At 52.2% G+C, this 21,766-nt stretch overlaps 1 protein-coding gene across 1 annotated transcript in view; it reads left to right on the top strand.

Moving 5' to 3' along the window:
* Positions 1-21,766, top strand: part of C12H17orf114 (chromosome 12 C17orf114 homolog) — a 103,895-nt gene that overhangs the window by 9,354 nt on the left and 72,775 nt on the right. Inside the window, exon 3 of the mRNA XM_078671331.1 lies at positions 19,716-19,814. The gene's annotated coding sequence lies outside the window, so the exon portion shown is untranslated. The remainder of the gene's footprint in view (positions 1-19,715; positions 19,815-21,766) is intronic.

The following is a 21,766-nucleotide window of genomic DNA, read 5'->3' as shown; positions in this document are numbered from 1 at the left end:
AGCACTGGCAGCAGCACTACTTGTTTCTCTCACACACCAGGATACAGCACAAACCGTAGCAGGCAAGCTTCCATTACTCTCAGTACAGGAAGAGCCTCCTTCATATTAATAATTATAATCATTATTCGATTCGAATAATCTTTATTTCGATCACAGGATCATAAAAGATGTACATTACATTCTATATAAAATTTTAAAAGGGTATTAAACAGGATTGGTGATCAAAATAGGACTAAAAGTGGGGAAATTGCCACGGAATTATAATCCTCATAAATCTTCAAGGGTTTTACACAAGCATTTTTACAAAGCGACTTCTAGTGTACCACACAGCGGTTAAAAATTTGGACAGTGCAAAAACTACAATGGGGGACAAATCTGTCTTTAAGACTCTGTAGGCGGGTAAAAAGGTCCTGAATCGCAGATTCCTAAGCAAGGGGACTAGCCAGTGTTTCCTGCTCCTCTCGTAGCCCCTACAAAAGAAGACAACATGAACATCGTTCTCCCTCGGGTGTGCACATACCGGACAAATTTCAGAGGCGGAGCGAGAAGACCAGGATGCTGTAAATGTCGCTAGGGGGAGAGTTCCATATCTCCATTGGAGAAATAATTTCCTGGTCAATTGTGGGGTAATCGCATCTAAGACACTTTCGAGTTGATAGGAGTCTTTTGTTTTTATGAACTGGTTGGCCAGTGATCCGTCCCGGGTACCTTCTGTAGCTCTGGAGAGCATATGTTCATAGTAGGCTCACGCAAGTGCCTTTTTCTGGATCTTTGGACAGGTGTTTAATGGGTCCAGCCATAGTTCAGGGTGTCCAATTGCCTCCAGCATTCCCTTGATGTATATAAGCCATGAAATACTTTTACTTTTGGCGTTGGACAACTCTAAGAATTCCTGCAACTCAGCTCTATAATTTGAAAGGTCTGGACTACTCCATAGACGCCGCCAAAATGTCAAAGGCTTAAGACCCAGCTCCTCCGTTATTGATCGAATGCCCAAATCCAGTCTGAGCGGGAGTAATGGAGTACTCTGCGGAAGAGCAACTATCTGTCTCAGGAATTTATTCTCAGTTATTAGTAATTTGGATGATGGAATATGACCCCACAGTTCGCCCCCATATGTAACACCCCCCGTGCTTGGGCTTTGTAAATATGGATTATAGGGCTAAGTGGCCGATAGGGGGATTTGTTCGCCAGTCTTATAGTCATTATTAATATAATTATTTTTGAATTACCATTTGTACAGCGTTAACAAACTCTAGCAAAACAAAATCTCCTGGTGCTATTATGTCAACAAGGTCCACAAGTAGAAAGGGTGTGTTTATGCTGTTTATGCACCGCTTGCAGGTTGTCAAAACCCATAAATTAAAGGCATTGTCATTTAGGATGCCAGTATCTTTCAAAATCTCGCAAACGCGAGACCTATTGCATTGCAAATGCTTGTTCTTTTTTTCTTTTCATTGTCCTTTGCTCTCCTTCTTAGCATGTCTGTTGTTCCATACTCGGTGAATGTCTCATTCTGTCCTTTTCAGTCTGAAAACCTCCATTTTAGCAGCACTGTGAGCTCCCAGGGGTTGTGCGATGTGCAGTTGTTGACGCACGTGACTGGGAGTGAGGTCTGGAACCCACAGCTGTCGCCCTTGTAAGTCAGAGGTGGCATGCCACCATACGGGGCACAGGGGTCACAGGTCGAGTGCCTTTGAGGTCATAGAACATCGACAGGACTTCAAAGATCCTTAAAACATGCGGTTAGGGTACTTTATTTCTTCTAATACGTGCCTTTACTTTATGGCGTTCAGTACTGTTGGGTAAAGATTGAAATACGTGACCTTTGACCTCAGAACGCAGGCCCAGATTCGATTTTCTGATGAATGGATTGGCTGCCTTGCTAGTCGCTTTCTAATTTCGGCGAGCCTGCCCTTTGACCCTTAGCTCAGGGTCCTTTCCTTGCTGGACCCTCTACGTGTGTGTGGGGGGAGGGGAGGGGCTGCGGGTGCACGGCCTGGGAGGGCCATGTGTCTTTAGAAGACATTCACTGCCCTAGCAAGAGGCCCCCTCCCCATTTCAAAGCTTACCCACCCTAGCGCCTCTACAAACAGAGCCGTGTCTAGGTTGGCTCCACCTGTGCAGCGCCCTGGCGTTCCTCGGTTGGCACCCCCGCACTGTGCCCTGGTGGTCCTCCGTTGGCACCCTTGGCACCCCCAGCACTGCGCCCTGGTGGTCCTCGGTTGGCACCCCCTGTGCTGCGCCCTGGCGGTCCTCGGTTGGCACCCCCTGTGCTGCGCCCTGGCGGTCCTCGGTTGGCACCCCCTGCGCTGCTCCCTGACGGTCCTCGGTTGGCACCCCCTGCGCTGCTCCCTGACGGTCCTCGGTTGGCACCCCTGCACTGCGCTCTGGCGGTCCTCGGTTGGCACCCCTGCACTGCGCTCTGGCGGTCCTCGGTTGGCACCCCTGCACTGCGCTCTGGCGGTCCTCGGTTGGCACCCCCTGCACTGCGCCCTGGCGACCCTCGTTTGGCACCCACTGCACTGCGCCCTGGCGGTCCTCGGTTGGCACCCCCTGCACTGCGCCCTGGCGGTCCTCGGTTGGCACCCCCTGCACTGTGCCCTGGCGGTCCTCGGTTGGCACCACCTGCGCTGCGCCCTGGCGGTCCTCGGTTGGCACCCCCTGTGCTGCTCCCTGGCGGTCCTTGGTTGGCACCCCTGCACTGTGCACTGGCGGTCCTCGTTGGCACCCCCGGCACTGTGCCCTGGTGGTCCTTGGTTGGCACCCCCGGCACTGTGCCCTGGTGGTCCTTGGTTGGCACCCCCTGCACTGTGCCCTGGTGGTCCTTGGTTGGCACCCCCGGCACTGTGCCCTGGTGGTCCTTGGTTGGCACCCCCGGCACTGCGCCCTGGCGGTCCTCGGTTGGCACCCCCGGCACTGCGCCCTGGCGGTCCTCGCTTGGCCCCCCGGCACTGCGCCCTGGCGGTCCTCGGTTGGCACCCCCTGCACTGCACCCTGGCGGTCTTCGGTTGGCACACCCTGCGCTGCTCCCTGGCGGTCCTCCGTTGGCACCCTTGGCACCCCCAGCACTGCGCCCTGGTGGTCCTCGGTTGGCACCCCCTGTGCTGCGCCCTGGCGGTCCTCGGTTGGCACCCCCTGTGCTGCGCCCTGGCGGTCCTCGGTTGGCACCCCCTGCGCTGCTCCCTGACGGTCCTCGGTTGGCACCCCCTGCGCTGCTCCCTGACGGTCCTCGGTTGGCACCCCTGCACTGCGCTCTGGCGGTCCTCGGTTGGCACCCCTGCACTGCGCTCTGGCGGTCCTCGGTTGGCACCCCCTGCACTGTGCCTTGGCGGTCCTCGGTTGGTACCCCCTGCACTGTGCCCTGGCGGTCCTTGGTTGGCACCCCCGGCACTGCGCCCTGATGGTCCTTGGTTGGCACCCCCTGCGCTGCTCCCTGACGGTCCTCGGTTGGCACCCCCTGCGCTGCTCCCTGACGGTCCTCGGTTGGCACCCCCTGCGCTGCTCCCTGGCGGTCTTCGGTTGGCACCCCCTGCACTGCACCTTGGCGGTCCTCGGTTGGCACCCCCTGCACTGCACCTTGGCGGTCCTCGGTTGGCACCCCCTGCACTGCGCCTTGGTGGTCTTCGGTTGGCACCCCCTGCACTGCGCCTTGGCGGTCCTCGGTTGGCACCCCCTGCACTGCGCCTTGGCGGTCCTCGGTTGGCACCCCCTGCACTGCGCCTTGGCGGTCCTCGGTTGGCACCCCCTGCACTGCGCCCTGGCGGTCCTCGGTTGGCACCCCTTCACTGTGCCCTGGCGGTCCTTGGTTGGCACCCCCTGCACTGCGCCCTGGCGGTCCTCGGTTGGCACCCCCTGCACTGCACCCTGGTGGTCCTTGGTTGGCACCCCCTGCACTGCACCCTGGGGGTCCTTGGTTGGCACCCCCTGCACTGCACCCTGGTGGTCCTTGGTTGGCACCCCCTGCACTGCGCCCTGGCGGTCCTTGGTTGGCACCCCCTGCACTGCACCCTGGGGGTCCTTGGTTGGCACGGTGCCCCATGAAAGCTCAGCTTCTGCCCATTTCTCTCCGTTGTCACGTGGACGCTGAGTGTTCGTTCTATTACAAAAGCCTGGATTAGCTCCTGAGCCGCCGGGCACACAAGCCGTGCCGGTCCGCTGCCTGATGGGCACGGGGTGGGCCTGCCTGGGATGGGGGCATGAACAGGGGAGCCCCCTGCAGGATCGATGCCCACGCGTGGGGTGGCTCTGGTGTCTGAAGCCTGCCAGTCCCGTAAAATAATACAGAACTCCAACCTGCCATGTTTGTCTGAATTGACCAACAAGTCTTCAATTTCAGAATGGAGTTAAAACTAGTTTAAAAAACTTTAGTTGTCGACGCGTAGGCTGATTAATTGTGATTCTGTCCAGCAATAATTTGTCCAGGTTCATTAGATTTCTAGTTTAATGTGCCCTCACGATGATTTGAGTATTATTACTTCCTGAGGTCAATCAATGTACGTTAACCGTGCTGTGTGTGTATGGGGAGATCTCACCTGGGGGTTGGCGGTCCTGCGGTGGTGCGCCACTCTCTGGGATATATAGCAGTATACAGGATTCAGGACTGACCTAGCGCCTCTGTGGGGGGGTGGGGTCAGTCCTGGCTTTGGGATCGAGGTTCGAGACCGCCCGCCTGATGGATCTGGTCTGTGGATGTGTGGGGGGACGTGGGTGAGGAGGCCGGCTGAGCAGAGGTCTCCGGTCAGCGGGTGGAATCTGAAGCTTGTCCGTTCACTCTGCCACAGATTGTGCGGGGCTTTGTATGTGTGCGTGAGGAGTTTGAAGAGTGCGTTTTGTGGACGAGAAGCCACTGGAAGACTTTTAGGCGCGGCGAGATGTGAGTGCGGGGTGGTAGTTTGAGCTGTGAGTCTGGCTGAGGTGTTTCAAATGACTTGGGGTCTCTCAGTGAGTTGAGAGATGACGTGGACATGGTGAGCTTTCGTAGTTCACCTTGTTGGCGACCAGAGGCTGAGGGATGGTTCTCCAGGTGTTGGGCGGGAGCCATCAGTAGGTTTTTAGGTCTCGGCTAGCGTAGGCTGCGCACATCCGCAGTCTAGCTGGCGAGATTTTATGTTTTTGAGTACGTTTTACTTGCCGGGGTTAAACCCCCCCCCCCCCCTCTTTTCCATTGGCTGACATCACCGTTCATGCTAAACGGTGGCCAGCCATTGGAAAAGAGGTTACGGTGACGTACTCTTTTCTCTTTTAGAGCCATCCCATTCGGACTGGCTGCCCCGACTTACTGCTGGCGTAAAAGGTTCTTACCTTCTTTATGGGGCGAAACAGAGGGCCCCTTAAAGAAGATAATAAACCTTTTACGCCAGCAGGAAGTCAGGCTGCGTCCGTCCAAGTGGGATGTAGCCAAAAGAGCAAAGTCTCTGTCTGGTGAGTGCTTGTTTTTTTTCTACTTCATGAGTGACAGTTGCAGCGAACAAGTGTTAGTACCGAGGAGGGCGGACTGCTGCCAAGCCGCGAGTTCTGTGTACGACTGCAGAGCTGTGAAGGCGCAAGCGCTGCTGTCGTTGGTACAAAACCGGTCTACTAGGAGACATACAGCTTTGTGATGTCAAACGCCGGCCGTTGGTGGCTTCACTAGCGCTCGGCCGCCGCGGCCGGAGGACACGTGTCCCGTCGGTCATGGCTCAGACCTGGGGTGCGCAGCGGCGGCTGGTGTAAATAAAAAAAAAAGACTCTAGACGGAGCCGCGGACTTACCATACCCCTCAGGGCCCTGGGCCCCCCGAACAGCAGCTGCGAAATGGCGTGCGGCCCGAACATGGTGCCGCTGCTGTGAATGTTGTCGCTGACCTTCATCTTCTTCACTGTGGAGGTGGTGGTGAGCCGCCTGACCACCTCGCTGGCCATGCTGTCGGACTCGTTCCACATGCTGTCCGATATCATCGCGCTGGTGGTGGCAGCCCTTATCGCTGTGCACTTCGCTGGCCGCACCCAGGCCACAGACAAGAACATGTTCGGCTGGATCCGTGCAGAGGTGATGGGCACGCTGGTCAACGCCGTCTTCTTGACTTCACTCTGCTTCACCATCGTGCTGGAGGCCATAGAGTGCTTCAGCAAGGCGCACGAGATCGAGCAGCCGCTGGTGGTGAAATAGGTGGGCGCCGGCGGACTGCTCATCAACCTGGTGGGGCTGTGTATGTTCCGCGGGGGAGCCGGCCATGGCCACTCGCACGGCGGTGGAGGCAGTCACGGGCACCCCTACGGCCCCAAGAAGAGTCCACAGAAGCGGGAGAGGAGCGCCGGCGACAGGGAGGCGATTGACCGGGAGGAGACCAACACCCTGGTGGGGAACAGCGGCTCCAACTGGGTCGGCAGTGCCCAGAATTGTGCCGGAGCTAACGGTGTGTATGTGACAGGAGAAGGGGTAGCTGTAGCTCGTAGGGTGGGTAAGGAATCAGCATCAAGCACGAAATGGGGGCACATGAGGCCAGGGGTGTATGGTTTGAACCTTGAAGATGAGGACACCGCTGCTGACCAGGTCTGTAGAGATAGACCTATGGTGCACAACGGGGAGGGGAAGGGACACGATTGACAAATAAGGGGGTTAGAACTAACCGGAGTATTGCATTTATTATCAGCTATGTTGGAGTCATAAGACATGATCGTGTGGGCACTAAATTTTGGTTCCCGATGTCCATGCATACGTGCGAGCACAAAGCAGTGGGGTTGTAAGTAATCTGTATATATACTCAAGATACTGCATATAACTGGGCAGATGGGACACATATACGTTTAAGGGAACAACGGTTGAGTCAGGTGGACATTGCCAAAAGTCACCATAGTCACGCTGCTGACGGGTTAAAGATTTTAAACACAGTTGGTTAGATTCACATAAAATGAGGGACAATTTAATTTCCCGTCCTCGTCCGAGCGCGTCTGTTCATATGATGCTCAAAGAAGAGGCTGGAATCGCGTGCACGCTGCTCTCGGAGGGGGGTACATTATACAGACGTGTCATTTTTACCACTATATTGCAAGGGTACGTGTTTGTGTGTGTAAATTTAACTGAAAAACAAACATTAAACATGCAATAGGTCTCGCTTTTTATTAAGTTAAAGCCATTCGCTTTGCTATACAATACCATTAGCAAAGCAAATGGCTTTAACTTAACCAAAGGCGAGACCTGTTGCATTTTCAATGCTTGTTTTGAGGATCTAGCGGACGAGAAGGCTGGAGGAGGCGATTGTGTGACTCTGGCTGTCATTCAGGGTAGGTTGTCGGCTATTATCCTGCGGTTCCTGTCTTGGACAGGCTGGTTGGGTGTTGGTTTAGTCTGGCCGGCCGCCAGACCATGTCTGAACTGGGGTGGCTGAGTGAGCTAAAGAATGGTGATGGATTAAACCCAGATCAGTTGACTGGGGGTGAGTGTTTGATTTGCTCAAGCGCTCCGTCCATCATCCCCTTTTGTATCGCTCAATAGCGAGGTGTCCTTTCCGAAGATGGCCACCTCCTTGCCGGAGGAGAGCGCTAGGCAGTTGGTCTTTGCCCAGTTGGTATCTTCGGACCTGCAGGGGGTGAACTTCGTCTGGATGATGGGGGTGTAGAGGGAGAGGATGGGTGAGACATGGTTGGCGAGCGGTGGCTTGTAGACGTTGAGTAGTGTTGGGCTGCATCAGTGGTGTAAAATAGGCCCCTGTGGTGGGGGGGCCCAAGCTGCCGGGACCCCATCAGCACAGTACTCTGGCCCAAGAGCTCCTGATTAAATCCAGACGGGGGGCTGGGGGGGGGCATCCGTATACCTTGCAGGAGGGGGGGGGGGGGCTCAAGTTTTGTTCCGCCACTGGGCTGTGAGGGTCCTTGAGGTACTCTGCAGATAAGGTTGGTGGTGGCTGAAAGGTGGAGGGCAGACAGACAGCATTTTATCTAAACACGTGCGCACTTCCACCCAAAAAGATGTTCCCTTCAGTGCCAGGGCTAGTGGCCAGTGCATCACACTAGCTTGCCGAGACCAGGCCTACTGTCTTTGCCTGTGCTTGTTTTTTACTGTGTCAGCAGCAGCAGCCGCGCTGTGACCTGTACATTCCGCTGAAGCTGCAGGGGGCGCCCGAGAGGATTACAGCTCAGGCAGGATTTGTGTTAATTAAATGGAAGGAACGTTAAGTATCCCCGAGACCTGAACCCGTCATTAGTGGTTTTGTTGCAGGAGGCGCCTGGCACGACGGACGCTTGGCACGACAGACGGCCTGCACGGGGGCTGTCGAGGAGCACACGGCGAGCGTGTGGTGACCACGCACAGGAGCTGTCGAGGAGCACACGGCGAGGGTGACCAAGCACAGGAGCTGTCGAGGAGCACACGGCGAGGAGTGCAGGCGAGGGTCACCACGCACAAGGGCTGTCGAGGAGCACACGGCGAGAAGGCAACGCACTGGAGCGGGCGAGAAGCACACGGTGAGGAGGTGGCCCCGCACAGGGGCTGTCGAGAAGCACACGGCGAGGAGTGCAGGCGAGGGTCACTACACACAGGGGCTGTCGAGGAGCACACGGCGAGGGTGACCACGCACAGGAGCTGTCGAGGAGCACACGGCGAGGAGGTGACCACGCACAGGAGCTGTCGAGGAGCACACGGCGAGGAGGTGGCCCCGCACAGGAGCTGTCGAGGAGCACACGGCGAGGAGTGCAGGCGAGGGTCACCACGCACAGGGGCTGTGGAGGAGCACACGGCGAGTGTGACCACGTACAGGGGCTGTTGAGGAGCACAAGGCGAGGAGCACACGGCGAGTGTGACCACGCACAGGAGCTGTCGAGGAGCACACGGCGAGGAGGTGGCCCCGCTTGTTTCTTTCCTGCAGCTCCCTCCCCTCAGGGGTGAAGCTCGCCGCCACGTTCACCTGGTGGTGGAATTGAACCGAGACCAGGTAACCTTGACGCCTCCCTCCGTGTGAGTGACGTCAGCGCCTCACCCTATCATTAGAAGCCGAGCATCGCCAGGCAACGCGCCCAGCTGCGGCCCAGCGCCTCGACGCCCCCAGGCGCTAGACGGGTTATTATACCAGGGCGCTGTGGACAGAGTGTCAACCGGCGCGAATAGTGTGTCCTAAACAACCTTTACAAAAACCTCCTCTCATCGGGGGCAGATGGTCCATTAGTAACTGAAACGGACATTTAGGAAACCGGACTCTGGACCCACAGGGCCTGCTGGACTCATCCGTGGAACCTGTGGACGGTGTGTGACGCGCAGCAGAATCTATGCATGTATGGGCCCAGGGCTTTAAGTGGGATGAAAAAACTGGGGGGGGGGGGGGGTCTCTCAAAGGGGCGTGGCCAGTGCAATTAGGGGCGTGGCTTTAAAACACTTGCTAAAAATCTGTGTTTAGCATAGTGTGCCGCCCGACTTGTATTTTGCTCTTCCTGTCATTGCATCCAGATATGTGAGACAAGTAACATCATACCTACAAAAAGTAAGAACTATTGGCTTTGTCAATGGTTGTTAGTTGCATAAGATAAATAAGCTGCAACTATGGCTTGTATATAATACTGAAAAAGCTTCCACTTAAAGCCCTGGTGACACCGCGACGATGTTGCTGCTCTTGCGTTTTCAGAAAGAGAAGGGAAATCCAGAGAGAAAATGACTCTTTAAAGGATTTCCCTTCTCCCGAAGGCTCACCTGGCATGACGTCATGCTGTAACTTCTCCACTAGTGAGAAGTGAGCAGTATGAGCAGCAAACACTAGTGAGAAGTGAGCAGCGTGAGCAGTGCACACTAGTGAGAAGTGAGCAGTGTGAGCACGCGCACATGGATGTGCCTGCTATCTCGAAACGGGTCTCTATCGGGCTCTGTTTTGTGCCCTGGTGCTTTTTTCCGGACTGCAGTGACAGAAACTGCTGTCACTGCAGTCCGGGAAAAAAACGGAGAGCCTGTGCCAGGGCTCAAAACAGAGCCCGATAGAGACCCGTTTCGATGCCCCCTTTAAACAAGCATTAGAAATGCAATCGGGCTCGGATTTATTTGAGTTTGAGCTAATGGCATTGTAAATGCCAATGTCTTTTTGCCATGTGTTATGGAGTGTGTGCATGTGGTGTGTAGTGGAAGTATGTTTGTTGAATTGTAATTTTACCAATGGTGGCATGCTGTGCTTTATATGAATATGTTTAAAAGTAAAGTGTACCATACTGCGATTGCTTGGTGGAAAAGTGAACTGCCGGCTGGAGGTGTGTGTGCCTGGTGGAAGGGTGCACTGACGGCTGGTGGGTGTGTGCTTGGTAAAAGCGTGCACAGATGGATGATGGTTGTTGGTGTTTGTGCATGGTGAAAGCATTCATTGACGGCTGGGGGTGTGTTGTTGTGTGTGTTGTTTTCTGTGTGCTGGTGAGTGTGTGGTGGTGAGTCTGTGGGGGTGAGCCTGGGGAGTGAGTGTGGTGGTGAGTGTGTTGTGTTGAGTGGTGACAAGTGTGTGGTGTTGAGAGACTGAGGTGTGTGGTTTGTGTGTGCGTTATGTGTGTGTGGTGTATGTGTGTGTGGTGTTTTCTGCACACTCACACACTGCCCCGTAACATTCACACACTGCTCACCCGCACACTCCCAATGTCACCCTGCATAGTCACACACTGTTTACCCTGCACACTCATTCTGCACACTCACACAATGTGCACCCTGACACACTGTCTCTGCAGTCACTCTGCACTCACTGTCACTCTGCACTCACTGTCACTCTGCACTCACTGTCACTCTGCACTCACTGTCACTCTGCACTCACTGTCACTCTGCACTCACTGTCACTCTGCACTCACTGTCACTCTGCACTCACTGTCACTCTGCACTCACTGTCACTCTGCACTCACTGTCACTCTGCACTCACTGTCACTCTGCACTCACTGTCACTCTGCACTCACTGTCACTCTGCACTCACTGTCACTCTGCACTCACTGTCACTCTGCACTCACTGTCACTCTGCACTCACTGCCACTCTGCACCGCCACTCTGCACCGCCACTCTGCACCGCCACTCTGCACCGCCACTCTGCACCGCCACTCTGCACCGCCACTCTGCACCGCCACTCTGCACTCTGCACCGCCACTCTGCACTCTGCACCGCCACTCTGCACTCTGCACCGCCACTCTGCACTCTGCACCGCCACTCTGCACTCTGCACCGCCACTCTGCACCGCCACTCTGCACCGCCACTCTGCACTCTGCACCGCCACTCTGCACCGCCACTCTGCACCGCCACTCTGCACCGCCACTCTGCACCGCCACTCTGCACCGCCACTCTGCACCGCCACTCTGCACCGCCACTCTGCACCGCCACTCTGCACCGCCACTCTGCACCGCCACTCTGCACCGCCACTCTGCACCGCCACTCTGCACCGCCACTCTGCACCGCCACTCTGCACCGCCACTCTGCACCGCCACTCTGCACTCTGCACCGCCACTCTGCACTCTGCACCGCCACTCTGCACTCTGCACCGCCACTCTGCACTCTGCACCGCCACTCTGCACTCTGCACCGCCACTCTGCACTCTGCACCGCCACTCTTCACCGCCACTCTGCACTCTGCACCGCCACTCTGCACCGCCACTCTGCACTCTGCACCGCCACTCTGCACCGCCACTCTGCACCGCCACTCTGCACCGCCACTCTGCACCGCCACTCTGCACCGCCACTCTGCACCGCCACTCTGCACCGCCACTCTGCACCGCCACTCTGCACCGCCACTCTGCACTCTGCACCGCCACTCTGCACCGCCACTCTGCACCGCCACTCTGCACCGCCACTCTGCACCGCCACTCTGCACCGCCACTCTGCACCGCCGCACCGCCACTCTGCACCGCCACTCTGCACCCCCACTCTGCACCCCCACTCTGCACCCCCACTCTGCACCCCCACTCTGCACTCTGCACCGCCACTCTGCACCGCCACTGTGCACTCTGCACCGCCACTCTGCACCGCCACTCTGCACTCTGCACCGCCACTCTGCACTCTGCACCGCCACTCTGCGCTCTGCACCGCCACTCTGCACCGCCACTCTGCACCGCCACTCTGCACCGCCACTCTGCACCGCCACTCTGCACCGCCACTCTGCACCGCCACTCTGCACCGCCACTCTGCACCGCCACTCTGCACCGCCACTCTGCACCGCCACTCTGCACCGCAATGCCACTCTGCACCGCCACTCTGCACCGCCACTCTGCACCGCCACTCTGCACCGCCACTCTGCACCGCCACTCTGCACCGCCACTCTGCGCCGCCACTCTGCGCCGCCACTCTGCGCCGCCACTCTGCGCCGCCACTCTGCGCCGCCACTCTGCGCCGCCACTCTGCGCCGCCACTCTGCGCCGCCACTCTGCGCCGCCACTCTGCGCCGCCACTCTGCGCCGCCACTCTGCGCCGCCACTCTGCACCGCCACTCTGCACCGCCACTCTGCACCCTGCACCGCCACTCTGCACTCTGCACCGCCACTCTGCACTCTGCACCGCCACTCTGCACTCTGCACCGCCACTCTGCACCGCCACTCTGCACTCTGCACCGCCACTCTGCACCGCCACTCTGCACCGCCACTCTGCACCGCCACTCTGCACCGCCACTCTGCACCGCCACTCTGCACCGCCACTCTGCACCGCCACTCTGCACCGCCACTCTGCACCGCCACTCTGCACCGCCACTCTGCACCGCCACTCTGCACCGCCACTCTGCACCGCCACTCTGCACCGCCACTCTGCACTCTGCACCGCCACTCTGCACTCTGCACCACCACTCTGCACCGCCACTCTGCACTCTGCACCGCCACTCTGCACCGCCACTCTGCACTCTGCACCGCCACTCTGCACTCTGCACCGCCACTCTGCACTCTGCACCGCCACTCTGCACCGCCACTCTGCACTCTGCACCGCCACTCTGCACTCTGCACCGCCACTCTGCACTCTGCACTGCCACTCTGCACCGCCACTCTGCACTCTGCACCGCCACTCTGCACTCTGCACCGCCACTCTGCACCGCCACTCTGCACTCTCAAACTGCACTCTCAAACTGCACTCTCAAACTGCACTCTCAAACTGCACTCTCAATCTCCACTCTGCACTCTGAAACACCACTCTCAATCTGCACTCTCAATCTGCACTCTCAATCTGCACTCTCAACTCTCAAACTGCACTCTCACAATTGTCATATACACGTATGTGAGTGTGACAGGAGCAAGGCGGTCATGTTTTCTGCCCCCAAGACCATTGTAATCAGATGCTTTACTGTCTGCTAGAATAGTGCAACTACTCCATATAAACAGTCCTGAAGAATTCCAGTTAGACTTCTGAAAGCGGAAACCTGTTGACAGACAGCCTTTAGAGCGAAAGACAGTTCCCCCCAGCTTATCCCAGATTTGCTGCTTTTATGAACACTACACATAAACTTTGCGAATGCTATTAGGCTTTCAACGTCTTGCCCCTTATTAAAAAAATATTATAGTATGCCACTTGTAGTATGTCATTGCTCTGCATAGTGCTGCTTTGGCATTTCATCTTGAAAAAATACTTTTAGATTGTCTTAAGATATGTAAAAAAAAAATACACAAACCTTGAACACCTAAAGAGTGATATTTAAAGAGGAATGAAAGTGAATCTCTGAACTATATGAAACCAGTCAAAAGGTTCCTATCTCCCACTTCCGATAGATGCTTGCTTTTAGAAACAAGCATTTGCAATGCAATAGGTCTCGCATTAGGAAAGTTTGAGCTATTGGTATTGTAAATGACACATTTTTTATTTATGTGCTTGTTTTGAAAATAGCGAAATTAATAGCTTTATCATTTACAATGCCAATAGTTTTATCTTTCGCAAATGTGACACCTATAACATTTGTAACACAATATGTGTTGTAGCACTGAGTGGTATTTGGAGTGTATGTTGCATTGAGCGTAGTGTAATTATGTGGCATGTAATTATGTGGTACTGAGTGGGATTTGAAGTGTATGTTGCATTGAGTGCTGTGTAATTATGTGGCGTGTAATTATGTGGCACTGAGTGGGATTTGGAGTATGTTGCATTGAGTTTAGTGTAATTATGTGGTGTGTAATTATGTGGCACTGAGTGGGATTTGGAGTGTATGTTGCATTGAATGCAGTGTAATTATGTGGCGTGCAATTATGTGGCACTAAGTGGTATTTGGAGTGTATGTTGCATTGAGTGCAGTGTAATTATGTGTATTGTAATTATGTGGCACTGAGTGGGATTTGGAGTGTATGCTGCATTGAGTGCTGTGTAATTATGTGGGGTGTAATTATGTGGCACTGAGTGGGATTTGGAGTGTATGTTGCATTGTGCGCAGTGTAATTATGTGGAGTGTAATTATGTGGTCCCCCCAAAACAGTATCCATAGCGATGTAATTCTCTTCCCAATGAATATTGCAGTGAAGTCATAAGCAATACATTCGTTAATTTATACATATATGGGAAACTGTAACTTTAAAAAAGAGAGTGCATATATTTTACGCAATAGATATAAATAAACAACTGGTTTTAACATGACAGTTATCACCTATTCATTTAGAAGGATCAACCTACTGTGTGTTTACATAATCAAACTCAATATACAAGGCATATCAAGAAAAAAAAATTTGGGATAAACACAGAGGAGGTGGTAACAGAATGGGTGGTGGAGGGAGAGCCACAGAGAGCTAAAGAAGAGAGCGAGGTATAGAGGAGGGTACAGAGATATAGAAAAGAGCTGAGTGAGGAGGTAAACGAGTGTGGGTGAGGGGGGACCCAAGGATAGACGCAAATAAAGGCAAAAATTGAGGAGGGAATGGTACAAAATGTGGAGGAGTGAGAGGGGAAGGTCCAACGGGAGATGAAGGAAGTGGGGACGGTAAGTGGTCGGGAGGAGTGAGTTAAGAGACAATGGAAACATTATTGAAAGGGGAGGAATGGTAAAAACTGAGGAGAGAAAAAAAGTGAGAGGAGCAAAGAAACAGAGATAACAAAAGACAGGTGCATGTAAAGAAATCAGGAGGGAGCTAAATTGGTTAAGGGGGCAGATGGGAGGAAGAGAAAAGGGGAAGAATGAAAATAAAATGGGAGAGAAAAAATTCGGCTGAATCTACCCCTGAATGCGAGTGTCCAAAAGAGGAGGGAGCCGACGCCTAGACTTGAACCGGTTTCCCAGTTCCAAAGTCGGCAGCTTTTGCCGTTATGCCACATTCTGACTCAAGTAATAGGGCCTGAACACAAACACGAACATTATTGATCAAAATATTCTCTGAAAAGTTGAGTTCTGTTATTTACAGCTCTGCGCTATGTCCGGGTTTAAGAACACGGGAGCTGGAAGACAATTGCCTGTTTCAGACCGACGCCCGTAAGCATCTTCGTTCATGGAGGGGTCGCGAGCTGAGTGGCGGGAGACTAAAGTGCGAGGACGATGACGGCATCTAAAGAGAGGAGGAGCGCCATGTGGGTCGGCGAGGGAGGATGAATGAGCTAAAAATAAAATGCTGTGGGGTTTGAGCGGCACATGACCCGGCCCTGGCATTTCTCCACACACCTGCCCACAGAAGCATTCTGGCCTTTCTAATGTTATTTCTCTGTAATACTGACCAGTTCCTCGCTCGTCAAGTTGCCAGAGCGCAGGGTTCTCAAGCCCTGCCGCCATGTGGCTCTATCCATTTCGGCTCATGAGATGGGGTTGTTAGACCACTCTAACACTATAGTAATTTAAGGCAAACAGACCCTGGAAAATGAAGAATACGAGGCTATTAAAAGAAGCACTGGTAAAGAGAACAGGTCTTGTTTTTATGTGCTAACACATACAGCAGTAGCGCTTTCAAGTGAGGCACACAGCAGGGAGTCCGCAGGAGCGGACAAACGGGGCTGTAGCTGAAGTTTAATTGTAAGGTAGGAGCGGAGGGCTACCACTAAATATCATTAGGCGATAGGCGAGAGATAAATAATGAGGCCGAGCTAAGACGTGATTAACAAAGTCTCAAACTACTGGCGGAAGAAGGCTCGTGGAAGCAATCCGATGGAGGCAAGGGGCAAAAGTAAATAAAAATAAAAAATAGGAAAAGTTGAGTCAGTGCCCTGGCACAGCTCTGCGTCTCCGAGTGTTCATGTGTTTTTGCAGTTTTATATAGCATGAACTCGACGCGATGGTATAGGAGCGCTTTTTACACGAGCACAAGTTGCATTACACAAGAACACATTTTTGTTAGCAACGGAGATTAAGTGATTTGCCCAGAATCACAACAGGATGTTGAGCCGACGCCTAGACTCGAACCCTGTTTCCCAGTTCCAAAGTCGGCAGCTTTTGCCGTTATGCCACATTCTGACTCAAGTAATAGGGCCTGAAGACAAACACGAACATTATTGATCAAAATATTCTCTGAAAAGTTGAGTTCTGTTATTTACAGCTCTGCGCTATGTCCGGGTTTAAGAACACGGGAGCTGGAAGACAATTGCCTGTTTCAGACCGACGCCCGTAAACATCTTCGTTCATAGAGGGGGCGCGAGCTGAGTGGCGGGAGACTGAAGTGCGAGGAGGATGACGGCATCTAAAGAGAGGAGGAGCGCCATGCATGTGGGTCAGCCAGGGAGGATGAATGAGATAACAAGAATGTGGCGTAATGCCCAGAGCTGCAAGCGAAAAGCTAGAAAGCCAGGTACAAGTTAGAATGTCAGCTCACTATACTGTGACTGTGGGAGAATTAGTTAATGTTCCTGCGGCTTTAAGAAGGCAATGTGTTCTTGTACTATGCAACTAGCTCTCATGTAAAAGTGGTGCCGAAGGGTGTGAAGGATGGGGGTGGGCGGGGAGCGTAGGGGTGGCTCGGGCTCGGGGCCGAAGTAATGACAAAGGGTGTGAAGGATGGGGGTGGGCGGGGAGCGTAGGGACGGCTCAGAGGCCTGAGGCAGAGCGCACCATATGGAGAGGGAGGGGGGTGGCAGTGGGAGGGTGATTGATGGGCGGGGCAGTGCTGGGGAAGCCTTTGATGTGGCCTGGCGGCCGTGGAAGCCGGGCCTTTGAAGTGAAGCTAAGCTTCACTTCAAAGGTGTCGGAGGAATGCGGGCGGCTGTGCACGCGCTTTTAAGCTCAATGCGCATGCGCATTGAGCTTAAAAGTCACGGGCACTGCAAGGAATCGCCACGATTCCTTGCAAGTTAGATAAAGAGTCGATGAGCCCCTATAGTCTCGCTTGCTCGATGCGCATGCGCATCGACAGGCGAGACCTAAAAAGATTTTGTAAAACATTGTCAGGAGTCTCAAACAGAAAGCAAACAGTTCTAAAAGGCGCTGCCTGCCAGCTTGCTATTCATTACCTCAGCTCCGAAAACAAAAGCTGCTGCAAAGAAACACATAATAAACTCGAGAGAACAATTCCATTCACACTGGCCACGGACCATTCCAGAAAAAAAAAGAAACTGAGATTAAAAGAACAGCCCATGACAGAACGTCAGACTCTTGTTCTTGAACTAATGAAGCCCTTTCCCGGCCTGGCATGGAGCAGCTGCGCGCTGAGCGCTGCTGAATGGTGAACGCGCCCGGCCATCTGGATTCACTTACGGAGGCACCCTGACAGCTCCTAATTATAATTAATGTACTTCTTTGCGCGCACACGAACGAAAAATGCTACACATGCCCGACGAAAAAGACATTTAGCCTATCACTTCAAGGCTATTAAAACGACACCACAACGAAGACGAATCACTGGCCAGATGACATAACACACTAAAGAATGTGTGGAATTTGTCTCTCCAAAGCCCTAGGAGATACTTTTTTTTTCTCTTCTTTAACATTAGGATCTCGAAACTCCTCCCACTTTCAGTGGGCGGAGGCCGAGCCCTAAAAACTGCCGGTGCTCAGACCCCTTGAGACCCGGCCCACTTAAAGCCCTGTATGGGCCTATACCTGTGAGTCCCGTGCAGAAATGGGGTTGAATATGTGTGTTCTGTGCTTGAATTTTTTGGCTAAATGAGTTTATCTGCACGTACTTGTGTGTACGTATGTGGATATAAATATACACTCACTAAAAACAAAGGTTTCTAGTGACGTTATGGTGCGGTCTGGTAACATTTTAACTACCCCCCCCCCCCTCCCCACCCCCCCAAAAAAAAGCCTCAAATCCACTGGCAAATAAACCGGTTAAAGGGACGTACTAGTTAGGTGAAGGTGTTCGTTAAAATATACCGTTTTAAACTAACCACACCACGGACACTCCCCAGTTATAGTTATCTCCGGTGACAACGTGCGCTGTTGCCGTGGACCACATATTGGATCACTCGTGACATTGATGACATCACTGATAACATCTAAAAGATCTGGTTTATGACAACACTGCGTAAAGCGTGCAGGTTATATTTACTTCATGGGGCGAATTATAGTTACTACAGTGAAAGCATGGCGGGGAGTCGAGGGGCGTGTCGAAGCTTTGAACCTCGAAGGGCGTGTCACAGCTTAGCGCCTCGAGGGGCGTGCACAAGCTGGCGCCTTGAGGGACGTGATGCCTTGAGGTATTCCAAGTCACAGCGTGGCGCCTTTATTTATTTAAACTTATAATGCGCACAGCTACCCGCAGTGGATTTCCCGGCCTTGAGGCATTCCAAGTCACAGCGCGGCGCCTTGAGGCGTTCCAAGTCACAGCGTTGCACCTTGAGGCATTCCAAGTCACAGCGTGGCGCCTTGAGGCATTCCAAGTCACAGCGCGGCGCCTTGAGGCGTTCCAAGTCACAGCGCGGCGCCTTGAGGCGTTCCAAGTCACAGCGCGGCGCCTTGAGGCGTTCCAAGTCACAGCGCGGCGCCTTGAGGCGTTCCAAGTCACAGCGCGGCGCCTTGAGGTGTTCCAAGTCACAGCACGGCGCCTTGAGGCGTTCCAAGTCACAGCGTGGCGCCTTGAGGCGTTCCAAGTCACGGCGTGGCGCCTTGAGGCGTTCCAAGTCACGGCGTGGCGTGGGTGGGTCATGGAAGCCCCCCCCCCCCACGGCGGATCCACAGAGCCGGCTTGTTGTAGAAAGTTTTGGCAAGCAACTGCAATCCTGATGCTTTAATGTTGGAGGGGAGTCTTTAGATTGAAAAGGCGGTGATTTCTTACCATGAAGCACAGCGAACATTTTGTTGTTCTCATCAGGTTACTCGTGCTTTTGGTGGTAAACTTCACCCTGTTGCTGCTTTCGTTCTGTTAGGGGTCTGCGGTTTTAGTTATTGGACAGGACGACTTCAGCTTTATTACTTACACTGCTCTTCTGAATAATGAATGCACATTTTTTCTTTATTTTTCTTTTCAGTTTATTTGTGCTCCTTTCCTTTGTTTTTAACATGTCTGTTTCTCTTCGATTTTAATTTACATTAAAGCTGGCTCTGACATAGGTTGCTGCCCACGCATAGAAACAAAGTGTTTTGGGGTCTGCCCTCAAGAAATCAAATAAACACAAAGTTTCTTTCTTTATGTTTTGTTACGCTTTGGAGCGCCTTTAGCATATATTGAGCATCTGGGTAAACACCTTTATTGCGCCAGTATGCACTAAATGTAGCCCAGGCTGTTAAAAACTCTCATGTCCCTTTTTAGTTTGCGCTGATTACTCCAGAGCCGCATCCTCACACAGCCAATCAGAGTTAACCTTGATGACAAAATACCCAGTGTGCTTATGCTATTCCCTGATATATCAAATCTTCACTCTACTCTTGCCCTTCAGCGTCTGCTTGTTTAACGTTGTCTCTCTCTCTCTCTTTCTCTCTCTTTAAAGAAGCTGCGAGAAACGTCCTCCAAAAACAAAATCCTTCACTTCAGCTCCTCCCGGGAAAGTTTCAAGCAGATCCGTCAAAAAGGGGCCAAGAAAAAGAGGGTAAGTCTCACAGTATTAAGGAAACGTTGCTCTCTCAGAGAGAAAAAAAACCATAATGTTACATTTGCGTGTGTGTGTGTATACATATATAGATTTATTTTTTTTTGGTCTCGATTTTAAATGGTTTATTACATGACCCTCGATATATCGAATCAATAATTGCACTTTAATGCCTCAAGCATTACATCTCAGGAAAGTCTTATCTTATGGCGCTGCTCGGCGCAGTTATAGGGCTTTGGATGGACTTTGATCTATTGATTCACTGTTTGCACTTTAATGTCTATCAAGCATTTTATCCGAGGAAGGCTCAACCTTATGGTGCCTCTAGATAGCTTTTATACGGCTTTATTATCCGTATATAGTATGTTTTATACCTTTACTACATTTACTCTATGCTTTGATTATTTGTGTTTTGTCATATGTATCATACCATATTTATTCTTTAAGATATCTCTAAGTGAAGAGATATTTTGAGTGATTGCCTCAGTATATCTCTGTGAATAATATTGTACATAAATTGTTACCCATACCTTGGGGACAAAAAAATATGACTATTTTTGTAAATTTGCGAAAAGTTATAAAACCCTACTGAGAAACTGTGTTTTTCATTCTTTGATGTAAACCGTTCAGCTGTTTCCAAGAAATTTGTGTTTAAAAAAAGTGCAAAGGGTGTCATGAAGGGCTTAAAAAGTTGATTATGTTGGGACGATTGGTCCACTGGTGCCAAAGATCTCAAAAGAAAAGGCCCTCTGATCATCTGAGGGAGGTTTTTTTCTGTCTGCCTTTTGCTTCATGCAGGACTGGTCCAAGTCCTTTAGAACTCTGTGATCTGATTGGCTGGCTGCAACTAGATCACAGCATATATATAGAGGCCTCTGGGAAGGTGCCAATTAGGCACAGGACAGAGACTAAGTCCCCGAGTCCTGTAAGGGCTACCTCAAAAAATGTTCCTCATGTTAGAGGCAGCCAATCGGAGAGCTCGGCCCCACAGGAGAAAGATGGCTCAAGGGTAAAAAAACTGTCTCTTTGACCCATCTGTCTACATATACAAATATTTGTGATACTTACTATCTTAAAAAAAAAAGAATGGATATACACAAAATCACAAAAAGCACAATCCCGAGACCAAGATCAAGCTTCCTGCTTAACTTGGGATAATTCTGTTCAGCAGTTTTTGCGGCAGTGCTGCTGAAATAGTCTACTGAGAATACATGGGGGTTTTGCCTTTTTGTACCCCCCATTTTCTTGACCCCCCGCTTAATGGATCATCTAAAAAAATTCCATGAACAAACTAGGGACCGAACTATAACTACCTAACGGCGACCACCACTGGGTAATTATTAAACATATAACTTACCGGCGGTCGCCAGCAGGTAGTTCTTATTAAAACCATGTTTAGAACGGAAGTGTTTTTTGACTTGCCTATATCTTTGGCTCCGTTTAACGAAAATTCACAAACTTTTCTAAAAAAAAAAAAGTGTTCTGTTGATTCTTGTTGCACATGGAAAGTTTCGGGTGATCCGTCATGCAGGGGCTTAGTAAAAGTGGTGGGGGTTAAAAAAAAAAATGCGTTTCCCATGTTAATTCCCATAGGAGTTTGAACACGCCAATATCCCAAACCGCTGAACGAAATTACACAGAATTTAGAGTTACGGTAGACTTTGTTACGTAGATCACTCTTTCACTTTTTTGGTTGGTGTAAATCCATTCAGTAGGTGTTGAGAATTTGAAGGAAATCCATATTTGGATATCTACGATTGTTGTTAATTTGTGATGATTGTGCAACCCGAGCAGAGAGTTGCAGCCGCCATTTTACCTCATCGGAGGAGACCCAGGGACTCAAACAAAAATGGCAGAAAGTGGCATAAGGGGTCAGGTTGGATGTGTCCTGACTCCATGAGAGGAATATAGGGGTGTTTGAGGAGCCCCTTATGAGTACACTATGTCTAAGA

The sequence above is a fragment of the Lissotriton helveticus genome, chromosome 12 (genome assembly GCF_964261635.1).
Source record: "Lissotriton helveticus chromosome 12, aLisHel1.1, whole genome shotgun sequence".
NCBI classification, from domain to species: Eukaryota; Metazoa; Chordata; class Amphibia; order Caudata; family Salamandridae; genus Lissotriton; species Lissotriton helveticus.
The sequence above is the reverse complement of the archived record's forward strand: the minus strand, read 5'-3'. Positions and strand labels throughout refer to the sequence as shown.